The following is an 8,165-nucleotide window of genomic DNA, read 5'->3' on the forward strand; positions in this document are numbered from 1 at the left end:
GCCTTTTGCCTTGTGCTCCTTTGGCTGCCCGGAGAGAGGGGCGACCCTGTAAAGGAGGGTGTGAGAGCCCCTGTCTCCGCACCGCAGGGGGGAAACGGAGCTCTCCCGGCCCCCAGCCCAGCTACCCTGTAAGCAGGGCAGGGCTTTTCCCCAACCCCGGCAGCTTTCTGCCTGCTGCTGGCCCCTGGCCAGCGTGACCCCCTGTACTCGGGGCGTGTCACAGCCTGCGTCCCTGGTGCCGGTCCTGAAGCGCTTCAGCGCGTCGAGGCCCCTGTGGCCTCCTCTCAGTGCAGGGGCAGGTCTGACGCTTTCCTCTCCCGCTCAGCATTAGCAACGGCTCCCTAGAGTAGGTTGGCTGCACAGAGCTTGCTCCCTCTTCTGGGACTGTCTCCCCCTCCCCTGCCTCCCCCTCCCCTGTCTTCCCCCTAGTCGGTGTGAGTGAGGAAGTGTGGTTGTGCTTTAGCAACAGAGCCAGTGTAGCTTAGACTTCCCAGGAGGGAAAGAGGAGCTCTGTGCAGCCGCAGGCGGGTGCCCAAAATGCACGGGTGGAGAAAGCCTCCGGCCTTGCCCCTGCTTTCTGAGGGCGGCGCGAAGCCGCTTAGCGGCAGCGTGGGCAGCGTGACCCGCCTGTAGCCAGGGCCAGGGCGTGCGCCCACGCTGCCGGTGGTGCTGGTGAGCTGCCAGCGTGCGGGCCCTGTACTCGGGGCCCGTGTCAGGACCTTGGCGGCACCCTTTGTCCCCAGGAGCAGCCCCACCCAGGTCCCTGTAAGCAGGGCTGGGGAGGCTCCTTTAGCCAGGCGACAGGAACGAGCGCTCCCGGGCCCTTGCCAGGGGGCAGCTTGCAGAAGTGCCGTGCCGCAGGGCACGCTCCTGCCTTTGGCAGTGCTTCGGGCTGGCGCCACATGGCTGGCGGCCTCGTACAGGAGGCTCCCGGGGCTCTGCAGGCGGCCGTGTTGCCGTGCTGCGCTGCGGCCGGGCTCTGGCCTGTCCCCAAGTGGGGCGCAGGCCGGAGCCCGTGCTCCGTAGTGCTTGTTGGGGGGTGCCGGGCAGCGGGGGGCGGCCCCGTAAGTGGGGTTCTGTGCGTCCCCTGGCCTCGGCGGGCGGTTGGAGGGACCCCCTGTAATCAGGCGGGTGTCCCTGGCCCCGGTCTTTCAGAGGCGTGGGGCCAGGAGTCACGGGGCCGGGCGTGTGCCCTCCCTGTCCTCAGGGCTGGGCTGGCGGCTGGCTGATAGGTGTCTAACAATCAAGAAAGGATCATTACACACAGCATTCAGAAAATTAGCTTGAAAAACACACTGTGGGTAATTCTGGTTACCATTTTAAAGTTGTTGAAAGTTAAAAGTGTTTAAAGTTGCATGGTGGGTAGGCCGTGAGCTGGACTGCCTGACGGTAGAGTCAGGTTCCTGTCGCCTTGGGGGAAGGCCGAGCTCTGTGGCTCCCCGGGTGTGGACCGGCCTGTAAGCAGGCTGCGGGTCTGGGAGCCTTTGTGCTCCCTTTCAGCTGGCAGCCTGTGTGGGGCGCCCGCCCCGTTAGCGGGGAGCGCCCCGCAGCTGGTGGAGAGAAGGAGCCTCCACAGGCCCTGGGGACCAGAGCCGCCCTGTAAGTGCTCTGGAGCCCCGGGCACTTTTTAGTCCAGGCAGCGGCCTGAGCCCCCTGTAAGCAGGGGTGTGCAGCCTCTTGGCCGCTGCCTTGCGTGCCCGGCTTCCTTTGCCCAGGGGGCCCGGCTCCCAGCACAGCGTGGGACTGCGCCGGACGTCGGGACGGTGAGTCAAGCTGTAGTTGGAGGCTTTTGGGCAGCTGGGGGGCCGCGGCGTTGCTGGCATGAGGCTGTGGGGCTGTTGGGTGGCACTTCCCTATGGCAGCTGGAGCTCCTCGGGCCTGATTGTGTCCTCGTCGACGTTTGCAGAAGCCGTGGGACAGCGAGGAAAGAGCGAGCCGCAGGAGCGGCCTCTTCGAGCTCAAGAGTGGATCGGCGAGGCAAGAGCCGGCCTTCAGCATTGGCGGCCTCGAGCCCAGAAGCGCAGCCGCAAGGTAAGAGCAGCAGCTTGGAGCTGAAGTGGGGGGCTTTTGGGCAGCCGGTTGGGGATGTCCCTGTGGGGCTGTTGGGTGGCGGTTCCCTGCAGGCACGGGGTCTGGAGTTTCTGGGGCCTGAGCGTGTCGTCGTCCGTTGGCAGAAGCCGTGGGACGACGAGGCAAGAGCGGCAGCGCCTTCGAGATCAAGAGCGGAACGGCGAGGCACAGGAGCCGAAGAGGGACGCGAGGGGCCCTCTGGGCAAAGGGCTTTTTCCAGGCCAGGGCGCCTTCAGGGTGCCGCGGCCAGCTTTGCGCTGGGCGACCTCCCTGCGTGCAGGGCTGGTCCTTGCTGTGCTTGGCCTTTTGCCTTGTGCTCCTTTGGCTGCCCGGAGAGAGGGGCGACCCTGTAAAGGAGGGTGTGAGAGCCCCTGTCTCCGCACCGCAGGGGGGAAACGGAGCTCTCCCGGCCCCCAGCCCAGCTACCCTGTAAGCAGGGCAGGGCTTTTCCCCAACCCCGGCAGCTTTCTGCCTGCTGCTGGCCCCTGGCCAGCGTGACCCCCTGTACTCGGGGCGTGTCACAGCCTGCGTCCCTGGTGCCGGTCCTGAAGCGCTTCAGCGCGTCGAGGCCCCTGTGGCCTCCTCTCAGTGCAGGGGCAGGTCTGACGCTTTCCTCTCCCGCTCAGCATTAGCAACGGCTCCCTAGAGTAGGTTGGCTGCACAGAGCTTGCTCCCTCTTCTGGGACTGTCTCCCCCTCCCCTGCCTCCCCCTCCCCTGTCTTCCCCCTAGTCGGTGTGAGTGAGGAAGTGTGGTTGTGCTTTAGCAACAGAGCCAGTGTAGCTTAGACTTCCCAGGAGGGAAAGAGGAGCTCTGTGCAGCCGCAGGCGGGTGCCCAAAATGCACGGGTGGAGAAAGCCTCCGGCCTTGCCCCTGCTTTCTGAGGGCGGCGCGAAGCCGCTTAGCGGCAGCGTGGGCAGCGTGACCCGCCTGTAGCCAGGGCCAGGGCGTGCGCCCACGCTGCCGGTGGTGCTGGTGAGCTGCCAGCGTGCGGGCCCTGTACTCGGGGCCCGTGTCAGGACCTTGGCGGCACCCTTTGTCCCCAGGAGCAGCCCCACCCAGGTCCCTGTAAGCAGGGCTGGGGAGGCTCCTTTAGCCAGGCGACAGGAACGAGCGCTCCCGGGCCCTTGCCAGGGGGCAGCTTGCAGAAGTGCCGTGCCGCAGGGCACGCTCCTGCCTTTGGCAGTGCTTCGGGCTGGCGCCACATGGCTGGCGGCCTCGTACAGGAGGCTCCCGGGGCTCTGCAGGCGGCCGTGTTGCCGCGCTGCGCTGCGGCCGGGCTCTGGCCTGTCCCCAAGTGGGGCGCAGGCCGGAGCCCGTGCTCCGTAGTGCTTGTTGGGGGGTGCCGGGCAGCGGGGGGCGGCCCCGTAAGTGGGGTTCTGTGCGTCCCCTGGCCTCGGCGGGCGGTTGGAGGGACCCCCTGTAATCAGGCGGGTGTCCCTGGCCCCGGTCTTTCAGAGGCGTGGGGCCAGGAGTCACGGAGCCGGGCGTGTGCCCTCCCTGTCCTCAGGGCTGGGCTGGCGGCTGGCTGATAGGTGTCTAACAATCAAGAAAGGATCATTACACACAGCATTCAGAAAATTAGCTTGAAAAACACACTGTGGGTAATTCTGGTTACCATTTTAAAGTTGTTGAAAGTTAAAAGTGTTTAAAGTTGCATGGTGGGTAGGCCGTGAGCTGGACTGCCTGACGGTAGAGTCAGGTTCCTGTCGCCTTGGGGGAAGGCCGAGCTCTGTGGCTCCCCGGGTGTGGACCGGCCTGTAAGCAGGCTGCGGGTCTGGGAGCCTTTGTGCTCCCTTTCAGCTGGCAGCCTGTGTGGGGCGCCCGCCCCGTTAGCGGGGAGCGCCCCGCAGCTGGTGGAGAGAAGGAGCCTCCACAGGCCCTGGGGACCAGAGCCGCCCTGTAAGTGCTCTGGAGCCCCGGGCACTTTTTAGTCCAGGCAGCGGCCTGAGCCCCCTGTAAGCAGGGGTGTGCAGCCTCTTGGCCGCTGCCTTGCGTGCCCGGCTTCCTTTGCCCAGAGGGCCCGGCTCCCAGCACAGCGTGGGACTGCGCCGGACGTCGGGACGGTGAGTCAAGCTGTAGTTGGAGGCTTTTGGGCAGCTGGGGGGCCGCGGCGTTGCTGGCATGAGGCTGTGGGGCTGTTGGGTGGCACTTCCCTATGGCAGCTGGAGCTCCTCGGGCCTGATTGTGTCCTCGTCGACGTTTGCAGAAGCCGTGGGACAGCGAGGAAAGAGCGAGCCGCAGGAGCGGCCTCTTCGAGCTCAAGAGTGGATCGGCGAGGCAAGAGCCGGCCTTCAGCATTGGCGGCCTCGAGCCCAGAAGCGCAGCCGCAAGGTAAGAGCAGCAGCTTGGAGCTGAAGTGGGGGGCTTTTGGGCAGCCGGTTGGGGATGTCCCTGTGGGGCTGTTGGGTGGCGGTTCCCTGCAGGCACGGGGTCTGGAGTTTCTGGGGCCTGAGCGTGTCGTCGTCCGTTGGCAGAAGCCGTGGGACGACGAGGCAAGAGCGGCAGCGCCTTCGAGATCAAGAGCGGAACGGCGAGGCACAGGAGCCGAAGAGGGACGCGAGGGGCCCTCTGGGCAAAGGGCTTTTTCCAGGCCAGGGCGCCTTCAGGGTGCCGCGGCCAGCTTTGCGCTGGGCGACCTCCCTGCGTGCAGGGCTGGTCCTTGCTGTGCTTGGCCTTTTGCCTTGTGCTCCTTTGGCTGCCCGGAGAGAGGGGCGACCCTGTAAAGGAGGGTGTGAGAGCCCCTGTCTCCGCACCGCAGGGGGGAAACGGAGCTCTCCCGGCCCCCAGCCCAGCTACCCTGTAAGCAGGGCAGGGCTTTTCCCCAACCCCGGCAGCTTTCTGCCTGCTGCTGGCCCCTGGCCAGCGTGACCCCCTGTACTCGGGGCGTGTCACAGCCTGCGTCCCTGGTGCCGGTCCTGAAGCGCTTCAGCGCGTCGAGGCCCCTGTGGCCTCCTCTCAGTGCAGGGGCAGGTCTGACGCTTTCCTCTCCCGCTCAGCATTAGCAACGGCTCCCTAGAGTAGGTTGGCTGCACAGAGCTTGCTCCCTCTTCTGGGACTGTCTCCCCCTCCCCTGCCTCCCCCTCCCCTGTCTTCCCCCTAGTCGGTGTGAGTGAGGAAGTGTGGTTGTGCTTTAGCAACAGAGCCAGTGTAGCTTAGACTTCCCAGGAGGGAAAGAGGAGCTCTGTGCAGCCGCAGGCGGGTGCCCAAAATGCACGGGTGGAGAAAGCCTCCGGCCTTGCCCCTGCTTTCTGAGGGCGGCGCGAAGCCGCTTAGCGGCAGCGTGGGCAGCGTGACCCGCCTGTAGCCAGGGCCAGGGCGTGCGCCCACGCTGCCGGTGGTGCTGGTGAGCTGCCAGCGTGCGGGCCCTGTACTCGGGGCCCGTGTCAGGACCTTGGCGGCACCCTTTGTCCCCAGGAGCAGCCCCACCCAGGTCCCTGTAAGCAGGGCTGGGGAGGCTCCTTTAGCCAGGCGACAGGAACGAGCGCTCCCGGGCCCTTGCCAGGGGGCAGCTTGTAGAAGTGCCATGCCGCAGGGCACGCTCCTGCCTTTGGCAGTGCTTCGGGCTGGCGCCACATGGCTGGCGGCCTCGTACAGGAGGCTCCCGGGGCTCTGCAGGCGGCCGTGTTGCCGCGCTGCGCTGCGGCCGGGCTCTGGCCTGTCCTCAAGTGGGGCGCAGGCCGGAGCCCGTGCTCCGTAGTGCTTGTTGGGGGGTGCCGGGCAGCGGGGGGCGGCCCCGTAAGTGGGGTTCTGTGCGTCCCCTGGCCTCGGCGGGCGGTTGGAGGGACCCCCTGTAATCAGGCGGGTGTCCCTGGCCCCGGTCTTTCAGAGGCGTGGGGCCAGGAGTCACGGGGCCGGGCGTGTGCCCTCCCTGTCCTCAGGGCTGGGCTGGCGGCTGGCTGATAGGTGTCTAACAATCAAGAAAGGATCATTACACACAGCATTCAGAAAATTAGCTTGAAAAACACACTGTGGGTAATTCTGGTTACCATTTTAAAGTTGTTGAAAGTTAAAAGTGTTTAAAGTTGCATGGTGGGTAGGCCGTGAGCTGGACTGCCTGACGGTAGAGTCAGGTTCCTGTCGCCTTGGGGGAAGGCCGAGCTCTGTGGCTCCCCGGGTGTGGACCGGCCTGTAAGCAGGCTGCGGGTCTGGGAGCCTTTGTGCTCCCTTTCAGCTGGCAGCCTGTGTGGGGCGCCCGCCCCGTTAGCGGGGAGCGCCCCGCAGCTGGTGGAGAGAAGGAGCCTCCACAGGCCCTGGGGACCAGAGCCGCCCTGTAAGTGCTCTGGAGCCCCGGGCACTTTTTAGTCCAGGCAGCGGCCTGAGCCCCCTGTAAGCAGGGGTGTGCAGCCTCTTGGCCGCTGCCTTGCGTGCCCGGCTTCCTTTGCCCAGAGGGCCCGGCTCCCAGCACAGCGTGGGACTGCGCCGGACGTCGGGACGGTGAGTCAAGCTGTAGTTGGAGGCTTTTGGGCAGCTGGGGGGCCGCGGCGTTGCTGGCATGAGGCTGTGGGGCTGTTGGGTGGCACTTCCCTATGGCAGCTGGAGCTCCTCGGGCCTGATTGTGTCCTCGTCGACGTTTGCAGAAGCCGTGGGACAGCGAGGAAAGAGCGAGCCGCAGGAGCGGCCTCTTCGAGCTCAAGAGTGGATCGGCGAGGCAAGAGCCGGCCTTCAGCATTGGCGGCCTCGAGCCCAGAAGCGCAGCCGCAAGGTAAGAGCAGCAGCTTGGAGCTGAAGTGGGGGGCTTTTGGGCAGCCGGTTGGGGATGTCCCTGTGGGGCTGTTGGGTGGCGGTTCCCTGCAGGCACGGGGTCTGGAGTTTCTGGGGCCTGAGCGTGTCGTCGTCCGTTGGCAGAAGCCGTGGGACGACGAGGCAAGAGCGGCAGCGCCTTCGAGATCAAGAGCGGAACGGCGAGGCACAGGAGCCGAAGAGGGACGCGAGGGGCCCTCTGGGCAAAGGGCTTTTTCCAGGCCAGGGCGCCTTCAGGGTGCCGCGGCCGGCTTTGCGCTGGGCGACCTCCCTGCGTGCAGGGCTGGTCCTTGCTGTGCTTGGCCTTTTGCCTTGTGCTCCTTTGGCTGCCCGGAGAGAGGGGCGACCCTGTAAAGGAGGGTGTGAGAGCCCCTGTCTCCGCACCGCAGGGGGGAAACGGAGCTCTCCCGGCCCCCAGCCCAGCTACCCTGTAAGCAGGGCAGGGCTTTTCCCCAACCCCGGCAGCTTTCTGCCTGCTGCTGGCCCCTGGCCAGCGTGACCCCCTGTACTCGGGGCGTGTCACAGCCTGCGTCCCTGGTGCCGGTCCTGAAGCGCTTCAGCGCGTCGAGGCCCCTGTGGCCTCCTCTCAGTGCAGGGGCAGGTCTGACGCTTTCCTCTCCCGCTCAGCATTAGCAACGGCTCCCTAGAGTAGGTTGGCTGCACAGAGCTTGCTCCCTCTTCTGGGACTGTCTCCCCCTCCCCTGCCTCCCCCTCCCCTGTCTTCCCCCTAGTCGGTGTGAGTGAGGAAGTGTGGTTGTGCTTTAGCAACAGAGCCAGTGTAGCTTAGACTTCCCAGGAGGGAAAGAGGAGCTCTGTGCAGCCGCAGGCGGGTGCCCAAAATGCACGGGTGGAGAAAGCCTCCGGCCTTGCCCCTGCTTTCTGAGGGCGGCGCGAAGCCGCTTAGCGGCAGCGTGGGCAGCGTGACCCGCCTGTAGCCAGGGCCAGGGCGTGCGCCCACGCTGCCGGTGGTGCTGGTGAGCTGCCAGCGTGCGGGCCCTGTACTCGGGGCCCGTGTCAGGACCTTGGCGGCACCCTTTGTCCCCAGGAGCAGCCCCACCCAGGTCCCTGTAAGCAGGGCTGGGGAGGCTCCTTTAGCCAGGCGACAGGAACGAGCGCTCCCGGGCCCTTGCCAGGGGGCAGCTTGCAGAAGTGCCGTGCCGCAGGGCACGCTCCTGCCTTTGGCAGTGCTTCGGGCTGGCGCCACATGGCTGGCGGCCTCGTACAGGAGGCTCCCGGGGCTCTGCAGGCGGCCGTGTTGCCGCGCTGCGCTGCGGCCGGGCTCTGGCCTGTCCCCAAGTGGGGCGCAGGCCGGAGCCCGTGCTCCGTAGTGCTTGTTGGGGGGTGCCGGGCAGCG

The sequence above is a fragment of the Melospiza melodia genome, chromosome 10, assembly GCF_035770615.1.
Source record: "Melospiza melodia melodia isolate bMelMel2 chromosome 10, bMelMel2.pri, whole genome shotgun sequence".
NCBI classification, from domain to species: domain Eukaryota; kingdom Metazoa; phylum Chordata; class Aves; order Passeriformes; family Passerellidae; genus Melospiza; species Melospiza melodia.